The sequence below is a fragment of the Phaenicophaeus curvirostris genome, chromosome 1 (genome assembly GCF_032191515.1).
Source record: "Phaenicophaeus curvirostris isolate KB17595 chromosome 1, BPBGC_Pcur_1.0, whole genome shotgun sequence".
Lineage (NCBI taxonomy): Eukaryota > Metazoa > Chordata > Aves > Cuculiformes > Cuculidae > Phaenicophaeus > Phaenicophaeus curvirostris.
The window spans coordinates 128,785,144-128,810,139 of NC_091392.1; the positions used below are offsets into that span (position 1 = coordinate 128,785,144).

At 43.9% G+C, this 24,996-nt stretch overlaps 1 protein-coding gene across 2 annotated transcripts in view; it reads right to left on the bottom strand.

Annotated features, from left to right (window-relative positions):
• Positions 1–24,996, bottom strand: part of RAI2 (retinoic acid induced 2) — a 47,089-nt gene that overhangs the window by 20,956 nt on the left and 1,137 nt on the right. The window contains exon 1 of one of the 2 annotated variants that reach the window (XM_069874452.1): positions 23,401–23,581. The exons of the other annotated variant lie outside the window; for it this stretch is intronic. The gene's annotated coding sequence lies outside the window, so the exon portion shown is untranslated. Of the gene's footprint in view, positions 1–23,400; positions 23,582–24,996 lie in introns of those variants that run through there. 2 annotated transcript variants of the gene reach the window in all.

Consider the following 24,996-nt stretch of genomic DNA (forward strand, 5'->3'; position numbering starts at 1 on the left):
GGAGCTATTTTAAAGCCACAAATGATCACCATGCTGATGAGTGAGCACAAGTGTCCAAACATAAGTGTTGTTCAGCATATTTATAAGATCGGATCACCATGTAATTCTTCAGATGACTGGAATCTCTTTCCTTAAAAATATGGCTATAAGAAGTAATTAAATGTCAGCTTGGGGTTTGCATACATAGGCATGACTGCTTTCTCCTCAAATGCCTTGGAAGTCTACCGCTGTTCCTTATGGAAAAATGCATTCAGCCCTAATATTAAGTCCTACAGGCTGTGAAGCCCTGCATTCAACTTGGTTGGATTTTGGTGCAACAGCTTCAGAGAGCTGTATTGGATCAATACCGGTAATGCAGACACCTTTGCAGGTATCAGATATCTTTGCAGGTTAGACACCAGTCCTGAAGAGACCAGGAGCTTTCCCCAAAACACTGAAGCAAGGAGCAAAAAGAAAAGGAAGAAGGGTAGGATGCAGAGCTCCTGACATCTGTAACGCAGAACTGCATGGACTTCTGTGTTGTCTCCAGATCAAAAGATCACTTGATCGCAGTCACCAAACACCTTCTAGCAGAACATCCCCATTCACCTTATCCTTTGCACATCCTCCCAAGAGAGGCCACTATGTTGACAGGCTTCATGATTTATTCCCAGGAGTAGCTGCAATGGAAGGAAGTGGTAGCACATGGAGACCTGGGACTGGCAGACAGACTAGGAGATGCAGTTCTGGGGACAAACATGGTGCTGCTTGAAAAGCAGAGACGGTGCAGGGCACAAGACACAGATTGTTCTGTGCACTTTAAACAAAATCAGAAGCAAAAATGTATGACTGCTGTAGGGAAGATGAAGAGCAGAATGAGAAAAACCTAGAGCTGCTGGCTGACACAAGGGATGAGACGAATGAAGCTGCAGAGAACACCTGAAGTGCGTGTGGAGACAACTGAGTTTGTTAGGGAAAATACAAAAAATGGTGACAGACAAAGAACTGTTGTGCAGTGCCCTTAGCCTACAAAAATAAGACTCATTGAGGGATGTCTATTGTCTTTGCCAAATAGTTGCCAAAGATGGATGAAAAATTCCTCTGACCACAACTAAGGAAGTGATTTATTTCCATAACTTTAAAAGCTGGAGAAGAATTGGGATATCTTGATCATGACACAGAAAACCAGGTCATACAAAGAGATGTCCCTGGGCAGTCCCATGCTCTCTTTTACAGAGCTCCATGGGCTCCCCATGGTCCAGGTGTGAATGTCCAATTCTAACAGAAGGCCTGAAGACAGCGACTGGCCATCAGTGGAGTCACAGAGCACCTCCATGGGATGATGTGCAAAACTGTTCTCAGCTAAAATTGGAGGAGCTGAGCTTGCGCAAAGTAAAAACACATTGAGCGCAATGTTGAAGCCTCTAGAAGAGAAGTATTCTATTTTCTGTCTGCATTCACTTTGACCTACAAATCCCCTTGCACTTTGTCTTCTAGAAGGAAATAATGTTACACTGATGCCATTCTTAAGCAAACAATATATCTTGAGTTGACTGAAAGCTAACTTTTAAATGCATGTTGTCATTTACTAAGCCATTAAGAAATTTCTTATCACTGCCTTGAAGCCACAAATTCTTATGGCCTGCTTAGACTATGTGCTTTAAATTCTCAAATCAGCACAACAGCAAAGATGATTAGAAAATACGTGTTATACTGCAGGCAAAACACCAAGGAGAACGTCCAGAGCTTTACAATAAATTTACCATGATTTAACAGATGGCCCCCAATACGAGAAATAAAGTAACTAAAGTAAATAAAATGGAGTCTGAAAAACAAGCAATATATTCTCGGGCCCATATGTAAAAGAACCTGAAAGAGTCAAAGAAGAGTCAATACTGATTTTCAATTTTATTACTTTGATTTAATAAAATTCTTTGGATAGTGTTGCTTGCTCAATACCACCACAGAAACTGTAATAGCAAATACCGTACTGTGATTTATGGATTGAAAGGTTGTCTGATTTCATTATTCTGGTAAACATAACAGTGCAGAAACCTTCTCTTGGAAAGCTACTTCTAAATTGTTACATCAGTATTCAGATAATCAAAATTGATATTTACCTTCTAGAGGCACCACATGTGTGTATGTCCACGTGTGCATGCTTGCAGGCACAGACACTCACTTTTAATATTTCCCCATCTTTTGGATCACAGGAATACAGGCTACAGGAACTGCTGCTTTATCCCAGATCAAGACCTATGCAGTTGCAAAATGGCTAGTCCCTCTTAAAAGCCATTTCTGCTAATTGTACCCTCCTCTCTCAGTAAAATAAATTCAAGCAGGAGAACCAATGGAGGCTCAGTTCAACCATTTGTTGAATCTACAAAGCTGTAACTTCACCTTCTGTTTACAACGACATAACTGATGGATAAATCACTAAAGCCCTAAAACAAGCAGTCCAACACTTCTGTTAACTCTGTTTATATTTTTCAGTCTAATTAGGGCATGGTAAGTAATTTTTTAACTAAACTTTGATTTTCAATCACAGTTTTGCAACAGAAGTACAAATCAGGGCATTCAGGCAGATCTCAGGAACCAGAGCCCATGTGCCGCTACCTAGAGCATCCATGGGCCAGGAGGCTGACAGGGAAGCAAAGGATGTGACAAGGCACCAGTGAAGGAGAGAGACACCAGCAAAGAGGCAACACGGCCAGAGACGGGGCAGGAAGTCTCTCTGCAAGGTGGAGCTTGGTGACTCCCGCTGCACACCTTGAGCCATGCACCCCTCATGGTCATCCCCAAAAGTCTTGCCCTGGTCATTCTTCACCATAGCACTGAGATTAGGCTTCAGGATGGCCACGTCAGGGGAGCCAAGAGAGTCAAGGTCCCAGAGCATGCACTTCACGTGCTCTGCAGTGCCAGAAGAGCTGAGGGCAATGGGAACAGCCATCTGGCACGCAGACCCACAGCCAGCGGGTGCTGCAGCCCAGGTGGTCAACAGCACCCTCCACGGCACAGAGTCAGAGTCAGGCTGGGCTGCGAGCCATGCCTCTGCAGCATGTCCTCCACAGCTGGTTCACACAACCCACGCTCCATGGCCCTCCAGGCAGCCTACCTCTGAAGGGACATCTGAAAAGGGTCGGGAAAGGATAATGGAGATGGTAACAGAAGCTCCAAGGATACGCATCCATCCTCTGTGGCAGGTGGAAGAGTGAGGGTATGTCTAGCCATGACAAATAAACCAGTCCACATGCCCATTTCTGCCTGCCGCTGCCAGAGCCCACAGGGTGATCCTTTGCCTTGTCCCCCTAGATCACTGTCACCAGGAACAACAACTGGCTCTTATCAGCAAAGACATCTCTGGGAAGGAGTGACTTCAGGACACAGTGTCCTTCCTCAGCCCCTTGAACCCCCGAGACAATTTACAATGCTGTCACTCGTACATACTCCCTCCTCATCTGCACAGTTCTTGTCTCTAAATTTTCCATTTGGATTTCTAAATAAATGTCCTTTAGAACTCTTTGGAGACCTTGATGATAAGCCCTTTTATTGATATTCCTGTTCACTTTTTCAAAATATTTGCAGATTATAGCATGAATAGTGCTTGCCTTTATCCTTTCTTCTGGAGATAACAGTTTGGTAACTTAAGTTACCCAGATGAAAATTTATTGGTTAGCATTGCAGAAAGCGGATCCTTTCCAAAAATAGCCTTTGACCCAGTTAGTCTTTTATAAACAGGCAATGATTTAAAAAATCCTCAGTGGATTTTTGCAGTCCCAGCATCAACTTGCACAAATGTTAGAAGGTGTAAAGATAACAAAGCTCTATCATCCTCATTTTGCAGCACAAAGACCGGAGATGAAAAACTACAGAAAACTCCCCTAATGAAATGTCAAAGCCAACTAGCTTCACTACAGCTAATCTGCAAATCTTGATGACAGTGCAGATTACCCAGTCTGCTAAACTGGCAAGCGCCCAAGGAAGCTCATCTCCCAGGGATTACACCTCCATTTAGGCTTGCCTTCCTCTGAATTATTTGGAAAAGCCCCAGAGGAAACAAGTTTTAGCTCATCTTCTCCCTTCAGAGGGCTTTCAGTACACTACCCTGTCTCAAAGCATCAAACAACAGCACGTGTAAGCACACGGGAAGACAACCCCAAATATTGACATTACTGTGCAATAGGCCAATCACCTGCAAATACCAGGCAGAAAGCTGCTGACAGATGCTGCAGCATAAACCTCCTAAGAACTTTCAGGCTTGCCGAAGAAATCCTCTGTTCTCTGTCTATGCTGCCCTGACACTTGGATCCAAAACACACCCAAAATGAGAGATTACTTTTTTCTCACACTGGTTATCTATAGAAGATCCTTTTTATAAGTCCCTGTTGTGCAGCTCCTGAATGTCAGGCCTGGCAAATCAAAACATTTTATTGTAATTTCATATTGTTTACTTTTGCAAGGCAGGATCTTGGCAGAGATGAGTGTTTCCTCCAGGGATGAGGAGGATGGGAGTGGGGGAGGACAGAGGAATGGAAGGAAGCATTTAAATACGGACTTCCTCATTGTCTGCTTTAATAGGGACCCTGGCTGAAATATAAAGGAAGAGGTAGCTAAGAAGACCTTTGCTACAACTTTAGAAACACCGGAGAATGGGTGTGAGGCTGCAGCAGGGCCAGCCTATACTGGCAGTGACAACAGATAAAGGACATGCCATAGCAGCAGAACATCAGCAGCCCTTGCCAGCACCCACCACCCACCCACCGCTGCCTCCTCCGCAGAGTCAGGGAGGATCCCATGGTGCCCTCTGGGTGGCTGCGGCTGAGATGATGTGGGGAAGGACAGCCTTCTCCCTGCTGCTCCCAATATACTATGACACGACTTCACAGAGCCAGCGTGTCCACACCATCTGGGGATACTCCTGGCTCCTTCCCCAAACCCTCCTCCCCAGCTCCAAACTACATGTAGGTTGCCCTCCAAAGAAGATGGCACTGTCAGAGCATTTCTTTCCCCATCAGGACCCTCTTACTTTCCTAGGAAAGAGAAATGGAGGCTCCTCACATGCTGTCAGCCAGTGACACTGGAAAGCACCAGTGATACCACAACAGGCATCTATTTGTCACTGCACATTTCCAGAGAGATTTGACTCACAATGTTCAAATATTTGGGTGAGCAATATTTAAGCCGATGAGAGCACTTAAGAGCTTTAGGTTGGGAAATAAAGCATTTGTACTTTAACAGGTCACATTCACATCACTCATATGACCGGGGTTTCACTTTGAACCAGAAGCCCCTTCTCTGCCTGCTTCAGAAGTCATGGTCCTCTGAGAAGCCTGCAAAAGACAGATGATGCCAGGATAGCAGCATGGCTGAAAGCGATTTCATTGACTTCATTTTGTCCCCAACTGTCTATATCAAGGGCAGACCTTCTCACTGTCTTAAAGCCCTGCTTCCTTCAGCTGCTTTGAATGAGACATAGACCCAGGACCAGACACATGGAAGGAGCAGGATGCCTTGAAGGCATGACTTGCTCCGTCTCTGGGACTGCCTGCAGTCACATGCAGATGGGCAGAGGCAGGCGACAGGTCCCCCCCGCTCCCATGCGATGCCTGGCAAACCTCAGCAGAGCCAAGACGCTGGCTTTCTTCCAGGCATAACAAATCTCTCTGTCTTCAACATCATCTCTCTCCTTCTCAAGTTTTGTTTGGGCAGCGAGAGGTTCACAGAGACCTTTGCACAAACTCTCTCCAACGACAACTGCCTTACTACGTAAAGTGATTCACTAGTGTTTAAAAATCTTACAAACAGGAGCCCTCGACAACTTTATGACTGACTTCCCATGAAGGCACTGAGGCCGGCAATAGCTAATGCTCCGTCTGGCATCGTCTCCCCGTGAATATCTCTCGGCAATAACAACTGATAGCAGAGCTCAGAGCCTACATATCATCCTCCTGTTTGTACATAAATTCCCTTTAAAAGGATTTCAGCATCCTCATGCTGCTTCTTCCCAAGCTCTCAGGCTCTTAAAACCAAGTCAGCCAGACAGAATGGTGCCACGCAACTACAAACAACATAGGACAATTTTTTATTATAATACACGGCACTATTATTTCTAAAAGCACTGACAGTAATATGCAGTATGTAAAAATACACATTCATCATAAAGAGGTTAGATACTAATTCCGGCAGCTTAATTTTTCCTTAAGGGCACCAGCCCATTTTTCAATTAAGGCAGGATAATATTATTAATCATAAAAAATTGCTGATGTGTAAAATTGTTTCCTTTCTAGCTAGCATTGGCTGAGAAATGTCAGGAATGCTGCCTCTGAATTAGTCTAACTTTGTGGCAGTACAGAAGCTGTATCACCCTTTTCAGGAAGGATTTGTACCGCTCCCAACCTTGGCCTTGGGGAAAAGCTCCCTGGGAAGCACACCGAGGCAGACCTGGCTCCTGCGGGAGTAGGTCCTTCAGCAAGGCAGCTCACCTCGCATCTCCGCTGCACTGGGGGCAGGCTGGCAGCAAGAAGTGTATGGATACAAAGTCCCATGAAAGAATAACCACCAGCCACCAAGAGACAAAATGGCAGCTCCACCCCAGGAATGTGTTTTAATGTGCCGACCATTTCCAGGGCACTGTTGCTTCAGCAACCCCTGAAGAGAGAGATGGGGTTTCTGTCGCATCCCTCAAATTTTTAGGGCAGAATTTGGCACTACGGGACTCTGGTGAGAAGGTCAGTGCTTTCTCTTTAATAATTTTCCCCCTTTCCAGAACAGGTTTGCTTAATTACTATCAAAATAACTAGGTACCTTGCCTTCAGACTGAGCTATCAAAAGCAGTATGAAGATAAGAGAAGAATTAAAAAAACACCACCAATCCTATAAAATAGTAAATCAGGAATAATAAAACCTCTCCTTGCCCTGTAGTAAGCAAGGAGACACACGGACTCTGGCTCTGCAGGCCCTGAAAAGACGCTACAGAGTCACAGGCATGTGAGCATCCTCCAGAATGGGGGGCAGCTTCCTACCACAGTACTCCCTGCTACCCACCTCCTCACTTTGTGGACCTGCTGGGTTACTCCTGGCACGACTGCCCAGCTCTACCTGAGGCTATATGCATGTATGCTTTTCGGGCAGACGAGAGGGGACCGCCACATGCCCTGTTCTTGCTCCCACAGGCAGCTGGCCATGCTGTTCAGGAGCCCTCGATGGGACACAGGTAGAAGCACACTGAATGAGGTGCAAGGCTGCCCCAGGCCCCTCTGAAATGGGGCCAGGAGATGACCCTCCAGGAGGTTTGCTAGGGATGATGGAGCTGGAGGGAGGCAGCCTGGGTCCTCAAGTGCCTGACACATACTTCAGTGGCATGGATCCAGACAAAATTTCTTGTCTCCAGCCATATGTTCAACCCTCTTCCCATCTATGGGCACTTTCCCTCCCACATATCAGTAAGTCATATATTCCCTGACTTCTGTTGAGATTTCACACTCCCCTGCTTACAGGACCTCCCACGAGCAGTACATGGCAGTTATCTCTTCTGCAGCTCAACCTTTGTCCATCGTCTGGAAACCTTTCAGCATCACTCTGAACTTACATGCTGTTCAACTCCTTTTTCCTTGGTCTTGTTTCCCTCCTGTTCTGTAAACTGTCTTCTCTGTATTTCTTCCCCCATACTCACCGATCTCCTCCCAGCTGCAGAATCTCCCTCTTTTTTCTCCTCCACAGGATCAACTGCTTAACACTATTCCCAGTTATCTATAGCCTTGTGCTGTTAGTTTTCTGACATCACCAAATATCTTCCTAGCTGAAGCTGGTATTATTTATATATGCATACATACATATAAAAGGCTTATTAACTGCTGACCAAGAATGAACTGTGTAAAGAGAAAAAGCCAGATACTGGGACCACCTTGGGGGATGCCCCACCCCATGGTTGTTGCCTCTTGGCAAGAGGAGCACTTCACCCTGAAGTCTGCAGAAGCAGATCAAATACATAGAAATCGTGAGGTTTAGCCAAAAAATCCTTTCTGACAAGAGTCGCTCCTATGCATATGACTGGTCTCATTAAGATCAATGAGAACTGGAAAAAGCTGCAGGATGGAGTCTGCATGTGTCTACTGGTTGAGATGTTCAGCAGTATTTTTCCTTGTGAACAAGAAAACCTGTACCACCAAAGCAATAAACATATTGGGCTTACTTGTCAGCAACACACTGGATACCACTTCCATTGGTGCTATAGCTAGTAACTACTCATTGACAGCAATTCTTACAAACAACTGCATTACCAGGGAGAGATTTTCATATTACGTATACACATATAAAGTATACACATATATATCTCTAAAAATACTGCTTTACACAAATCCCAAGTATGTGAGGTTAAAGCTAATGGGATAGCTTTGTTGAGCATCTCAAAAATCAAATTACGTGCAATCAAATTCATGGCACAACTCAGGGTTCATTTCATTACTATCAGAAAATTCAATCTCTGAAATCTTACAATATTAAGCTGAAGCAATGATCTTTCTGTTAAAGTTCTTTCTTTTTTCATTTTAAGGTGAGAAAAAGCTGGCAGGCCCAGGGAAGGTGGGGGTGGGAATTCCCAGTAGATACTACTGAAAGCCTGGCAAACATTCAATCAATTACTCTTAAATAAGGGAAAGGAAAAAAGAAAAAACATCCTCTCAAACACATACTAAAATAGCTTTTGCAATATAAATTCTCTTTCTTGCATCTACTTCTACATCATACCTTCTCTTGGAAGGATTAAGTATATACACACATGCACATATATATATAGAGGCATATACATATTTAAATTCAAAAGACAAATCCATTAGGGAACTATTTAAATCTACTCATTGCTGCAATAACTGATCATCTCATCTCTGTGCCATACTGTATGTGAGAGAGTCAGAAGTTCATCGCATTAAACGTAGGCATTTTCCTTGCTTTAATGAAGCTGCCTTTTTGGTTTATTTTACAATAAACACTCTTTAACCTTACTGCAAGACCTAGCTGTAAGAATACTCACAGCAATTCCAGTCTCCTTTTTTATCCCTCCTCTTCAAGGTTCCCAGCTAGGTTTCTCTGCAGGAGTCAAGCGTGGTTTTAATAAGGCAGATGAGGCAGGGCTTCTCAACTGCTTTTGATAGAGCTGAGGTGGTCAGCTCTTTATTGACTTTCTGCAGTACTGCAGCTACAGACCGTCCAGACAATCTTGCTTTATGAGCATGCACCAGGCAGGAAATGGGCCTGGAAATTTCCAGCCGGCTGTGTTTGATGCACTGTTTGAAAAGCTGCACAATGTGCATATAAAAGAAATGAAGGAGAACCTTTTGTTGTTGTTGTTGTTGTTGTTGTTGCTAACCCATCAGGCTGCAGATGCTACGCTGTACCTAGGAATGCCTGCTCAGAAGCCATTTTAAGGATTAATATGGCTCAGCAAAAGGAAGAAAAACAACGTCAGTTATTTTGTACACGTGAGAGAGCAATGCGTATCAAAGATCCTTTTAGAAACGCTTGGAAAAATCACATGGGAGGTAACAAGCTGCAAAACGATTTTACTGTCCCTTTCTTATGTAAGCAGCCACAGAACATATACACTGTGTACAGTGCACAGCTGCACGAATATACACACATCCTCACAAGGGGATGTGGAAGAAAAGGAAGCAATCGCAGGCTGGTATCATGTACTATTAAGGTTTTATTTATACCAGCACAGAGCAACTGTATCACTAATAAATGGACGCTCACAAGCTACACACATGCTTCACTCTTGTACATATATTACCGAAGAGCCTTCTTTGCCCTCATACATATATTACTTTGACTATTTACCCTCCTCCCTGTTTTTTTTTGGGGGGGGCTTCTGCACAAGCCCCCTCCCCTTGCTACCCCACACCAACACTAGTAAGGTATATTCCTCTGCTCCTAAGATGCATGTTTACGTCCTAGCTGGCGAGCTTTCCATGCGAGGCGGAGCGAGCCACTCTGAGCCAGGTTTGTAACAGCACACAGGGTCCAAACTATGCAGACAGAAGGTCCTGAAACAGCCCCCCAGAGATGTCTCTGCATATGCGGACATGAAAATAACTATTAAAATCGGGCTTGACATCTCTCTGTGCCTCTTCTACTCCATGCCCAAGGGGGATAATATCCGCTTGCCCCAGGGGAGCGCAGTGATGGTGAGCGGATGAAAGACGGCAGGAAGGTTCAGGCACTTTGGTGACAGCAGCCCTGCAAAAGCTAAAATTGACTTTCAGTTACTATGAAAATGCCGCACACCCACACCCGGATAGTGCTGACTGCAGTGTGGATGCCAACTCCAGCTCACATTCAGCTGCAGCAGCAGCAGCAGCTGTAGAACTGCTGTTGTCAAGGACCAGCTGAGGAAGCCATGCCCCACCTCCTGCTGAAGCACTGCACCTGAGTTTCCAGAACTGCATGGTATTTATCATGATTTCACTTCTTTCTGCTAATTACAAACCCCTTGGAGACTCAAAAATAAAACTATACACACACACAGGGGTTCAAAAATCTTACAGCTATGTTGTTACTATCAGAGCATATGCCCTTATTGCATGTAAGATTTAACTATATGCTTAAATTCTACTGACTTCAGTGGGACATAAGGATTTGCTTAACTTTCATTTTGTGCATAAGTGTCTTTTCTCAATAGATAGGTTTTCCTGTACAAGAACTTGAATGTATACTAGCCATTTGTTTTACAGTTACCTGGATAATATATCTTGCCTTTATAAGTACAGCACTAGGCTACTTTCACTGTAGGCTATTATTTGTTACATATAAATGGAAGAGCAGGTAGAAATTGGGGCAGGCTGAATTTTTAGTTAGCCACCTGAAAAACGTGAACAATGATGGGCAGAGGATACTGCTGCACACTGAAGTGTTATGTATGAGTCTTCTCCCAGTTTTGTCCTAACATCCTATGGACAATAACCCAAGGCACAGAACATTTCCATACTGTGTTCTGCGTTTTATATTTAAAATGCAGCTACAGGGAACAGGCATTCTGTGAAATAACAGACTTTAGATTCTCACAGTACATACACTGGTTTAAATCAGATGACCTTCCTGAATTAGGAAGATAAACACAAGATAGATGTTCACTTTCTCTCCTGACTGTCTATCTTGAGCAGACCTGGTTTCACTGGTGTTTGGCTGATCTATGTTTCCTCTCAGTTGCACATGTGCAGTTCCCCACACTGCATTCTTACAACAGTTTGGCTTGTTATTCCAGGTCAGATGCTGCTTGCTTCATGAATCTCATGAATTTTCTTTGCTGACAGGAATTAGCGACTACTTTGCTTTAACCCTCTGACTTGGCAGAAACTGGAGACTGCCCTGGACCTGCTGCCACTTTGTGTTCTGTGTCTACTCCCAGCAGGCAATAGATGCTCAAGGCTTCTGTAGCATCATATGCCATGCATTGATTTCATCAAAATTACAGACAAATCTCGCTCTTCAAAGCAGAACTCAACAATCATACGACTAATGATTTCTTTAATTCTTAAGGTGTTTTTTTTCCTGCATGTCTTCAAAATACTCTAAGAGAAGAAACAGACAACACATTGTCTTTCAGTCTTTTGCTGGTGGTAAAGCAGATTATTCCTATCATATTCTGCAGGGGTGCTGTCAAATGCTGTTCCAGGCTATGGGCCAAAACCTACCCCCAGTCCATGTGCTCAGTTCCCACTGGCACCAATGGTATCTCCACCATGGACTGACAGTAGTAAATGGGCAGAGATGTGCTGGCTGCTCAAACAGCACAATCTATGTGCTGAATAATTCATTTTAAACTGTTGCACAGATGTCAAAATGTTATTGCTGATTTCTCGCCAGCAGAATGGGCGTTTCTTCTCCCAGTGTGAGTGTGTCACTGCCTGTAATGCCAGAGAAGATCTGGGGGATGTCTCAGCAAGACAGCAAAGCCCATACATGGCATGCCTGTGAACATGCAATTAAAAGGCTCATCACAGGCCATCTTTCACTACCCTTATTAGGATTCTCTTGTGGACTCACTCACCTATTGCCTCCAAAAAGTTCAGAAAAGCAGGTTAAAATATGCCACAGTTACATAGGTTTGAGTATATGGTCTCCAACAATTGCTGCAGCCTTCTGGATTTTCAGTCAAGTACCACAGAAAAACTCTAAGTACAAAAAACTTAAGAGTCACAGCCAATTTTGCATAACAAAACAGACTAAAACAAACAAAAAAACCCCCAGTTCTATAAACAAGTAGAACCAGCCTACAGAGTTTGTCAGCCTGTACATGGCAAGAGCCCCACAGTGGAAGTCAAAGATCTCCCTCCTCTCCAAAACAAAGGAAGAGAAAAAGAGTTTTCCTGTGTTTCCAGGCCACTACAACTGGACCAGCCAACCTCTTTACCTGGGCTTGGCACCAGGGTCATCCAGGACCTGGGTTACCCACCCAGGGGTGGCCAAGTAGTTACCACCTGGGTAACTACCCACATGGCCAGTTACCCACAGCTGGCCATGTGGACACCAGCTGCTGATGGCAGCAGCCACCTCCAGGAGCAAGGTGGGACTCCTGCGTGTATGTGGGCTTGGGTGGCATCACCAGGGGTGGCCAAGTGTTGCAGGAGAGCTGGAAAAAAAAATGGAAAAGATGCAAGAAAGCCACAGGTTTTGAATTGAGATCAGAGACTGAGGATATCTAACATGAAGCAAAAGAGGGAATGGACCCCACGCTAACCCAGGCACATCTCTGCTAGGGATGTGTTAGCTAAAAAGTGCTATTTTCCGTGCTTGTAGATGGGCTTTTTCGTTTCATCTGGTCTGTGTGGAAACAGACCTAGGTTTAATGAGGTCCAATTTGTTTTAAATCCATAGGTTTCTTTTTAATAATTAACAGACTTCATTGCTCAGCAAAGCCATTCCTTACCCCTGACTACTTGCTATTAGGAATGAATTTACTGTGAAATACTGCTAAAAGGTGGAAAGCAAGTGACATAATTCAAGTTTTAATTAAAAAAAATATATATCACACAAAGCAAGAGCCATAGAAGGAATCATAATTGAGTAAGCAAAAAAAACCCCTGCCCTAATCCAATGCCTACTCTCCCTAATTACTCATTTTATTCTTTTTATGCTATTTGAATTCTTCCAATTGGTTTCTCTTACTGGATGCGCTATGCCCAGATCATATGTAAGGTTTTCTCTCTGCGATTCCAGGAACTAGAGAACGTGTCGGCATCATTACCGTGAACATTACACACACTCACACGTGAGGGTCCAAGAACTACAATTAACACATTAAGAAATAATAACTGCCAAGGGAGCAACGAAAGATAAACAGCGTGGAGCTGATGTAGCAAGAATTCTGCTTGGAAAAGGGCTGTCTCTTGGGTAACGGGCAAGGGAGAGAAATCTAAGCACCATGCAGCACTGCCCATTTAGCGAAGAAATCCCTAAAACCGGTTGAACAACTGTTTATACATTAATTTCTTGAAATTTAATTTCACTAAAAGTATTGCTGGCTTTAAACTAGATTTCAAAGGACTCTGAAGGCTTGTGTTTACAAAGAAATAATTGTGTCCCATTCAAAAGTTTAAACTTGATATGGTTTTTGCTGTTTGAAAAATTGTCCTGAAGCGCTGCAGGTTTTGTCGTTTTCCTCTTCCTTTTCTTTTTTTAATAAAAGCCAGAAATACTTATTTCTTTTATATATATAAAACACACATACGCTGCCTTTAAAAAATATTTGATATCCATTTTTATGATTGCCTTTTTGCTGGTTTTTTTAAACAAAATTGAACAAATTACAACTGCTTTCAATGTTTTTTGAACTATTTTTAATGAAAAAAAATCTTGATTCCAGAGCCATTTATTTAAAGCTTCCAGTCTGAAAATGTTTTGTGCGAGTAGTGCTGCAGAGGCTGCCTAACAAAAGCCTGCAGGAGCATGCCCACTATTTGGATATCTATTTTCACCACTGTAACCAACTGAAATCATGGATCACGCCAGTTCTTTTGGATAACAGTCCTGACTTCTGCTATTGCTTTCAGCTGGATCAGCCAAAGGCCTTAATACGTGATTTTTCACTGAGATTAGAAGCTGAAGGAACACGATAGCACAGGCGAGGCTTACAAGATGCTTTGTCTCACATCTCTCCCACCTTGGAGCTGCACAGCCGCAGAAACGCCAACAGAAATATTGACATTATAACTCCTTTCCTAAATTCACCCAAATCTCTGTGAGGGAAAAGGGAGGCAGGAGAGGCACACACACAGGGGTAGAATTAGCTGCCCTGCTCAAATCCATTTTTTCAGCAGAGAAAGGCAAGTCCGTCTCAAGCCAGGGCCATGCCCACTACCCATCTGGGGACTCAGGCGCAGGGTTTCTGTGAAAAGTGTGATCCTCCATACGGCCTCCAAGCATCGCTCATCAGTCAACCACAACATTTCAGCAAATCACGTGGTACTTTGTAAAAACATAATTGTTTTTATTTTCCAATTTTCCATGTTTTGTGTAGAGTGCTGCTGTGTTCAAGTGAAGTGAATAAAAGCATAAACAGTAAGCACCATCTGGAAAACATTCTTCCAGCACGCTGAGAAATAGCAGCCGCCTGTGTGCTACCTGCTATAAATAAATGTCATTTTAAAATGCCCCAAAAATTGTTTATTTCTATTTGATGGAACTGCAGTCAGATAAAATTTTCCTTAACCCTGTCTTTGAGTACCTGCCATCCTGACAATACAAAAAGAAAAATGTAGATGCTTGATTCTCAGCCCTTTATGTTACTTTTGTTATAACTAACAGAATATCAGCCCTGCGTGTGAATATTGTAACAGCATTAGAGGCTGCATCTTAAGAGCAACATATGAACAAGACATTCAAAATCCAAATGTTTTTTAAACTGTACCCGATTCAAAATATGGTGGTATCCCTCAGCCTGCTAGCAAGAGGATGGGCAAAATTATTCTAGCTCTAAACTGACAGTGTATCGGTTTGGGGAGAGAGAGTCAATAATTTTTTTTCACTCCAGCACAAAGCTGCTCTCATCTCCCTCTCTGCTGACAAAATACAGACCAAGTTGGCTGTGGGGTTGTGATGAGGCTCTGTGAAGGGTCGGCGTTTGCTGTGTTTGTTTAATGACTGCAATTAGAGCTATGCAAATAATGAAATTGTTTGCTATGGTAGCCAGGCTGGAAAAAAAAAAAAATTAAAGAGAAGTGTTTGGTTGAGCAATTTAAGAACTATTTTTTTCATTTTTATTCATTAAAGAAAAAAACAAAAAACTGTTCTGTTTGTTCCACTTGGAGGGCAGCGAAGCCTTGAAAGAACCCATTCGGTTTGAAATGAAATATACATTTTCACACTGGAACAAAGTGTTTTGAGCATTTGACTGCTTTGTAGGGAGGGAGCACGGGATTTTACCATCCTTTAACCTAACCTCAGACATATCGCAGGGCTGAGGGTTGTAGCAGGCAGGGGCAGGGTTGAGCATTGTAGCTTTACCCCTTGAGGAAGCCACTGCCAGCCCTCGCCCTCCCCACTGAGATACTTCACTCCGGGTAGCCACCCAGCTCAGGGACCCCAAGGAGCATCTTCCTGCTTTCCCCTGTGGAGTGGGACTGGCATGCTGCGTGCTGGGTAGGCACAGCTACGGCAACAGCAGCATTGCCTTTTCCTCGTTATTGGCTGCCCGGTTACAGCTTACACACCTGAGTAGCCTCAGTGATAACGGGACAAAGTTGCATTCTACTAACACCCAACACCACTGTGAACTGGCAGTGGGTGAGGTCGGTATTTGGCCCCTGGTTATGGGAAGAGACAATTCTGGTCTCAAGAAACCTGGACAGGATGGAGAAGTGGACCTGTGAAAACCTCATGAGGTTCAACAGGGCCAAGTGCAAGGTCCTGCACCTGGGTTGGGGCAATCCCTGTTTTCAGTACACAATGGGGAATAATGTGACTGAGAGCTGCCCTGTAGAGACGGACGGACTTGGAGGTGCTGGTGGATGAGAAGCTCGACATGAGCTGGCAGTGTGCGCTTGCAGCCCAGAAGGCCAAGGGTATCCAGGGCTGCATCAAAAGAAGCGTGGCCAGCAGGGCAAGGGAGGTGATTCTGCCCCTCTATTTCTCTCTTGTGAGACCTCATCTGGAGTACTGTGCCCAGTTCTGGAATCCTCAATGTAACAAGGATATGGAGCTATTGGAACAACTCCTGTTGGAACAGGTCCAGAGTAGGGCTACAAAGATGATCAGAGGGCTGGAGCACCTTCTATATGAAGACAGGCTGAGAGAATTGGGGTTGTTCAGCCTGGAGAAGAGAAGGCTCCGAGAAGATCTTCTAACGACCTTCAAATACCTGAAAGGAGCCTACAAGAAAGCTGGAGAGGGACTATTCATAAAGGCTTGTGGTGATAGGATGGCAGGGAACTGGAAAAGGGCGCATTTAGACTACACATTAGGAAAAATTTCTTCACCGTCGGAGTGGTGAGACACTGGAACAGGTTGCCAAGGGAAGTTGTGGATGCCCCATCCCCAGAGATGTTCAAGGTCAGGTTGGATGGGGCCTTGGGTAACCTGATCTAGTAGGATGTCTTTGCCCATGGTGGTGGGGGTTGGAACTAGATGATCTTTAAGGTCCCTTCCAACCCTAACTATTCCATGATTCTAAACCAAGGTTAAAAAAATAAAAATAAAAGAACTATACCCTTAGAGATTAAGCCACAGGCTACAGAAGAAAACTGTTGGAGAAGCCTGAGGAGAGATGTGACCACATTGCCCCAGTCACCACAAGATGCACACTCCTCTCTGAGGCACCAATGTCTCTGCCTCCGAGGGAGAGGGGTCAGCTGTCTGCGCGGAAACTTCTTCCCTCTTCAGTGCTTCAGGGAACACTTCAGCCTGTCTTCAGGGGGGAGGAAGAGCATGCACACCTCAAGGAGAAAGCCCAAACCGCCCACAGACCTGAGGAGTAACCTCACACTCAGTGCCCAGGTCTGGATGAAGTGACCACCTTGAATCTCTCACAGCTGTAACAATTTACAATTGTCTACTAAAAATTTGAACAATAACCTAAAGTCAAAACTGATCCTGACTTTCCAGGGCGGCACAGCCCCTGTGGTCCGCCCAGGGTAGGGATGGTACAGTATGGGGCTGAGGCAACTGGAGGCTGATGCAGGAGGTAGCCCAAATCCTCACTGATCAACCACCAGCCACTATAATGGAAGGATTTGAAGAAATTTCAGGGTTTTTTTCCCCCTTTTTTTCTAAACCTTGGATTAGTAAGTGCCATAAAGTGATGGGAGTGAATCTGTCTTGTGGAACATCCACAAAGACAGGCTCTGGGTCCCTTGAAAGAGTGAGTGGCTGTGATTTCTGAGGCCCAGGGTGCATTGCCAGCCTAACTTCCCATCATCATATCAAGGCAAGAGTGGAGATGGTGGACATAAATCAGATTCTTCCCTCAAGCTATGCTGCTTTCTCCAAAACCAGAGTTGTATGCTGAGTGAGTCCTCTAAAGCCCTGCTTTCAGCCAGGACTGGCCACCATTCTCACTAGAACCAAAGGCTTCATTCCCACTGTACTTTCTGTTTTCAGAAGGACTCAGCAGGCCAGGAACCACATGAAGAGGAATAAGGGTACAGTCTCTTCCCTGATGAAATCATCATCTCAAACCCAGCAAAAGCAGGAAACGATAACTTGGTTATGCTTCCCATTACCTGTGTTTTCCTAATAGAAATATTTTAGCTACTTTTATTTATGGAGTCCACTTGCATTAGTTAAATGAAATACTTTGCAAAGGAATACTTAAGCTGCCTGGAAATAAAGACATTGGACTACTGATTTTGTTAGCATGATGATCTGCCTAGATGAATAAGATTTTCCTGGACCAGGTGTGCAGGCAAGGCAGGTGGTGAGAACATGTCTATCTGTCTGCCTGTGCACGCATACATGCGTACATGCATATGTGTGTATGGGGGGGGGGGGGTGTGTTCTTTGTTTTGTTTTTGCCTTTGGTCAAAATCAAACAATGTGCAGTAACAAGAAGCAAATGTCATTTTCCTCCCATCCATCTTAATTTGGCGTCCATTTTAAAGCTTACCTTTGACCTTTTAAAATGTTAATACACTTAAACAGATATAAAAAACACAAAGCTCCTGGAAAAATTAATCAAAGCCATACAATGATGCTAGTCTAAAAATGAAACATCAGTTGCTTTCCTCTTGAATTTTAAGAAACGTTTGTCTGATGCAGCAGCAGTAACTAAGCTACAAATAGCTATTATTTCCTTTTCAAACAAATATCCACATTAAGTGCTATAGCAAAATGCTATCAGCATAAACAGCACGACCTATTACAAATTTCTTTTGCTGGGTAACTGCCTAGAACCACAGAAAAGGTCCTGAAAAAGACCTTGAGAAGTCGCCTAGCCCATCCCTCAGCCCCAGGCAGGACCAGCTATATCTAAACCATTCCTGACAGGAAACCTTATTTAATCTTCCTTAAAGTAGCAGCCTTAAATAGAACTGAAAAAAAAAAAAAAGCACAAATCAAAATATTCAATATAAACATGAAAATAATTCATAGATGCATGCTACGTATACAAATGCGAAAATACAAAGTGACAACCTTGATCGAAATGATAACTCTCCCAGCTCTGACCACTTCATACCCTTCAACCAAAGAGTTCAAAACAGGAAACTCTAATAAAAACACCTCCTTCCTTTTTAAAAATAAAACATTGCTAGCTTGAGAACCTCAGTTCCTTGGAAATGCAGTGGCACCTCTTCTCAAGAAAAGTGGCTTCAGAAGCACCGGGTCCAAAAATATCTGGGCCTTTATGCTTCAAAGGAAAGAGCTCTTCAGTTCCACTAGAAAGCAAATAGGAAGAAAGAGTGTTGACCAGCCTCTCCAGTAACCAAACCAAATCTAAGATGTCTGGAGCCTGTTCATGATCAATGGCATCCACCTCTTCTTTTGACTTAACTGTTTCAGGTGGGAGGTTATACTAGGTCCCTCTGGGATGGTCATAGCACAGCTCCATGGTTACATGCTATGAACATGGGGCTTCATGCCACACAGCCACATGCTGCTTTCATTTTCTTTCTTCTCTGTAGCTCTGACGCTATCCGGGGCTACTCCTATCAATTTAATAACCCTTTTTAGAAGGCAGAAAGCTGTGGTGACAGCCGGAATGTATCCTAAAAGACAACTGAGGGTTTCATGACTAAACATACATGTGAGGACCTACAGCTGCTACCTGAGCATTCAAAAAAAATGAAAAACCACCAAAGGACCTAAATGGCAAACCCAGACCAAAGGCAGATGCGTTCCCTCAATGAATGGGGAAATGCAACTCCATGCAACTGCTTTCTTCCACCTAGCAACATTACTTCGGTTCCAGTCCAAATGGAGTTTGACCAAGCAGCCTTCAACATACTTCAGAGCCACTTAGGTACTACGGTGGAGGGAGATCCAAGATACCAAGTTCAGCACCACCAGCCCCATGAGAGAGCACCATTCTTTCATGTATCGTGCATGTACAACACAGAAGGGCCATACTGCAGAGCCCAGTTTCTTCCATCATGCAAGTCTTGTGAATCCACCCTAGCCATACCTAGGTCCTCCTGTAGTAAAACAGCAAGAGGTAACTCCGTTCATCCCCCAGAGACCAGAGATGAATTAACAGCACATCATGTCTACAATAGCAAGAGTCTTCCCTGTATACTCCTTCTTCTGGGCTGCGCTTGTGCAAGTACATGTGCATGTGCGTGTGTTCGTCTATATTTATTTATACCTACACACCACATGCTCTCTTCAGTGTAAAGCATCCTATGCCAAAGGGACCCTTTACTGTCTCACCAGGAGATCCTCCAAGGCTGCTTCTACTGATCTTCTGTGTGAAGCCCTCTGATCCAACTGCTTTCTGACAGGGCTTGTGGAAAACTTTCCCTTAAGGACAGTCATTTTACACAGTGACGGGCTTGGCACAATAACTATGGCCCCTAAAGACAGCTGCCCAAGACAGTAACACACAAAAAATTCTTCCAAACAATGAATGATCCTTCTCATTTTCTTCCCTGGGAAGTACACAACGCTTTTTTTGGGAAAAAAAAATACAAAACCATATGCCTGTACCTTTGTTCCTGCTTCCTTCTGGCATCCTCTCAGCATCCCAGAGCCTGGAAAGCAAGGCTCAGCCACAGAGTCATCCTCCCCCACCTTTCTGCAGGACAGACCTCCTGGCCAAGAGCTGCCTCTTCATCTCTAGCTCCATCACCAAGGCTGGAGATGAGAGCATCTATTATTCAGACAGTGATGCCTGACTGCTTGGTTAGGAACATTCTAATTAAAAAACAACAAGTTGCCCTTCCTGTTTGGTTTGCAGTGGCCTTGTGTGGATCCAGCTCTACGGCAAGTGATCCATCACCAAAAACCAGAAAAGAAGCCTATCGTACACACACAAAAATACTTCACATTTCACATACTTTTCCACATCTTTCATTCTCATCTGTTCAATGCTCCTCAATATCTTTTCTTTAACCAAAGGACCATCTAATTATTTTTTTTAAACAAGGAACTATTTATGTAGTATTGTCACATGCTTTCAAAGACAACGAAATTTAAAAAAAAAAAACCCAACAAAATGAATACATACTTCTTACTTTACCACTCTTGATCTTATATTTTTGGTTTGTTGCTTACATGCAACAAAATGCACGTGTGCTGCTGTTATACTGCTTGCAACTGGTTTATTCACCATCTTCTGATATTCATGGACTGAAAGTCAGGTAACACTCTTCTAGCTAATTAGTTGATTCAGGAAGCACAGATGAATAACTGATGAGCTATAAAAAGTTGCTATTGTCTGAGTCAGTCACCAAGTAACTAACTTGGCCATTCAACAAAGGAGAAGTTTTCTGCTCTGAAAGGTGACAAGTAGCTATGTAATGACTTCTATTATTTTCTCAATAAACTCAGAGAAAATAGGACATTGCAGCTAGAAAAACAGAGAAAGAGAAATTAGCTGCTGCTGTCATTAAGGATTCAGAGACTGAAAAAGAACAGTTGGTGCAATGCAGCTGGAGAGGTTTTTTGGAGTAAAGTGATTATTCTCTGGCCATTAACGAATTATTTTTCTCTGGAATGCAAGACCTGCACTCCTCCAAATAACCTGGCTTTGCTGCGAGAAGCACGCCGTCTGCTGGGGTAGGAGAGAGTTGTTGTCCTCTTGGCTGTCCTGGTGGCCACCGCACTTCTCCCACCTCTTTGTTTCAATGCCACAATAAACACAGAGAAATAATTGAAAGGTTGAAGCACACACAGACGTTGGAGGAGAGATTGTTCTTCACAACTAGCCTGATCAACTGAATTTGGAGCTACAGCTCAGGTTGTTCAGGGGGGTGGCCTGCCTTCAATGGCCTCATGGAAATGCAGTGAAGTGTTGTGGCAAATTTCCTTCCCCTCTCTGTTCCATCAGAGTTCACCGCCAATCACTGGCTCTAATATAATAAGGTAATAAGACATTTATGGACCTGGTCAGTCCTGGGGCTTGTTCTGAGATCTCTGTGGGGGTGGGGGAACCCAAACCCTAGCCCAACTTGCCCTTCAAGCCAACAGCAGCCACCTCCCTTCTGCTACAGTAGCTGCTCTCTCACTGCTTTAAGAGTAGTCCAAGCAACACAGGGACCTGGAAGTGACTAAGCTGAAGGACACTTTTTTTCTGAGGAGGGCGAAGGAGACAGGAGACCTGGCCCAGGCCATTTCTTGAGAACATTTAGCCCCACATCTGATGTGATGAAGCTGTATTTCCAAATAACTACCTAGCCTATTAACTAGTAAAATTAAAAGGGTACTGGAAACAAGCCCAGCTCAGAGAAGTCCAGTCACTCACATCCAAAGCCAGTACTTGAGTGTAGAGCAGTGGCTGCCACAGTGGTCCCCTAGGACACCTGCCCACTACAGGACTAGCAAAATCCCACAGACACAACCTTGTAAACTCACCCACCCCTATGTTACAACACTGGCCAGCACATTAAAGGACAGCACAGATAGACCTCGTTGGGGGGAAAAAAGGGAAAGCCAGAACTAACAAGCAACATTAAATCACAAGGCAGAGTAGCTCCTCCACAGAGTGGCCTATTTATGAAGTTACTCAGTGCCCTGGGAAGGATGGGCAATATTGCATACCCAGGAATGGAAATTCCTGAGGAGAATCAAGACAGGTTAATAATGATCCTCCACACCCTAGGACCGCTTGTACAGCCACCACCTTTCTGAAACCTAGCGTCCACCGAGAGAATTTAGACCTAGGGCTATGAACAAAAAATAAGGAAAACTTTTTCCTTCTGAAGACAGGCTATGAAACAGCAAGGCTGAAAAATGTTTTACTGTATTGTTATTCTGTAGATGCCGTTTCCGGAGACGCAACCCAGCACAGTCTGATCTCAAAACAAAGCCATTTGTGGCTAGCACATCACCAACCAACTCCTTCTGCTCAAAATAAAATAAAATAAAATAAGATAAAATAAAATAAAAAGCAAGTACCGCCATAAATCATTCATCCATCACAGTTTTATAACAAGAGTATTTGTCAGCTCCCATTTTGCTTCCCTTTCTCCAGCTGCCTGCTCTACAAAGCCACCATTTCAGCTGCCTGTGCATACAGACTGGTGGGCACACTGCACCACAGCAACTTCTGCATCCATCCCCATCCTCCTGCCTGCAGAGAGGATGGTCATCCCTTTCCCTCAAAGCCTCGCCTGAACTGACAGATTTTTCATGGGATATTTTAAAAAATACATATATTTATATTTATCAGCAGCTCCAGAGCACCCATCAGATGTACTCAGCTCCTATAACAATCACGTGATTTATGTAGAAGTAATTGAGGTTAAACTATCTGCCACATCAAACTCTTCACATTTGGCCCCATCTCTAGGACCTAGAAACATCTGAAACAAATAAAGCCATGTGTCATTTAACAGGGTCTGGGCTTAATTAGGATCATTCTGGATTTTATGGGAGAAATCTTGTACTGCCAGCATTATGTAGCTAGTCCATCACTTACAAGCTCATCTGCTTTCTTTTCCCTTAGTACCTATATCAAAATATTTCTATTTCCACACAGCTCTTCTTTTCCTTTTTTTTTTGGTTTTTGTTTTTTTTTTCCATCCTCCAACCAGTCGGATGACAACCACTCCTTATCTTTGGCTGTCTTCCATGCTAAAATAAGAATGCTGTTGTTACGCCGAGGGAGCTGCACCCTTCCACCTCCGTTCCCTCCCGATGTGCACACAGTTGGCTGTGCAGGAACGCCCGAGGTGCCATTTTCCGGCCATTTTTCTGTGATGTTGCAATTTACCCTCTAGCTACGATTTGTATTTCTAAATCACACTGTGCTCCTCTGGTGCCACAGATTTTACAAACCTCAAGTGACAGACAGTTTCTGTCCTGAAGTGCTGGTGATACTCAGCCCATCTTCACTGCCACCGCTCCCCTGCCTTGACGTAGACGCGCCGACACGGGAGCGAGCACACAGCCAAACACCACTCAAGCAATGCCGGGCAATTTGATTAGCAGCAGGAATGACTGGATTAGAGGAGGGATAGGATTAGAGACTGAGTAATTGTTGTGAGGCTGCTACGTCTGTATTAGTGGCTCCAGCAGCAGCAGCATTTGAATGTCAAACTGCGTCCCCCCAGAGCAGCCAGGTGCCACCTCTCGTGGGCTTCAGACTGCTGCGCACAAGGCAGCTGGGGAAGGTAAAGGTTCTGGGTTAGGGTCTGAACTGACAGACTGCTGTAAGCAAGTCCTTGGCAGGTCACAGGCAAAGACGAGGAGCGGGGAGGCAGGGAAACTAAATGATTTGCCCACAGCTACACCGGTAGTTTGTGGCCAAGGCAGAAACGGGAGCCAGATTTTCTAAAAAATGAGCTCCTCGTGCAGGAGATGAGCCAGCCGCCTTTGTTACATGCAAATGCATTTTTTTCTTCCCCCTGTAATTCACACCGCTGCAGGCTCTACAGAGTAAACGCCAGCTTCCCAAAGTTGTAGTGTGTTCAGTGCAACCTGCCCATCACACACGCCATGCCGGCTACATGACTGGCTCTGCTCTCCAGCCTGCACTTGCAGCGTGATCTACATGCCTTGCAAAAGCTTATCACTTGCATATTTGGTAGGAAGTGATCAGGACCCTGCAAAACTGGGGCAATTCCCAGTCTGACCCATATAGCCCTGGCTACTGGAGCACCTCCAGAAGGTAATGTGCACTTGGAAACTCAGGATCACTCTCCAGTAAATTTGAGCAGCTATTCCCTCTTCAAATTTGGCTTCAATCGTCTCTGAAGGTGAAAGAGATTTCAATGTCCCCATGAGAGTCTTGATGGAGCTTCTCATGGAGATGCTACAAAATTCATCAGAGACGCCAACAACAAAATAGTGAGGGTGCATTGATTGAACAGGCTGCTCCAGCAGAGCTGTGCAGGAAAATGTGCAGGCTATCGGCAGGCTGCTGGACTAGTTACTGTAGTTACATCTGATTAACCAGGGCCACTCGCAGAGTCGTGAAAAGCAAGGAAAGGCTTTTCCAAATTTGCATATTAAAAAAGTGCCAGTGTGCTGATTTTCCACCCTTCAGGAGCGTTATGCTCAAAACACACCAATCAGTAGCACATTTGTGAGGAAATCTTAAGCATTAAGCCCATTTGCTAGAGATAAACGTCATGAGAGATTACTTGGAAAAAAATATTTTCTCATTAAGTTTGAATGGAAAATACGTGACAAATTCATGGGCAACCAAATACTCTTTCCTCTTTAATAATACGACCCCAGTAGACTCTATATATAAGAATATATGAATATATATAAATATATATACATAAAAATATAAATATATATATAAAACTATATATAAGTATATAAAACTATATATATAACTATATCTATATAAAAAAATATATATATAGTTACAGAATCATAGAATAGTTTGGGTTGGAAGGGATCTTTAAAGGCTGCCTAGTCCGA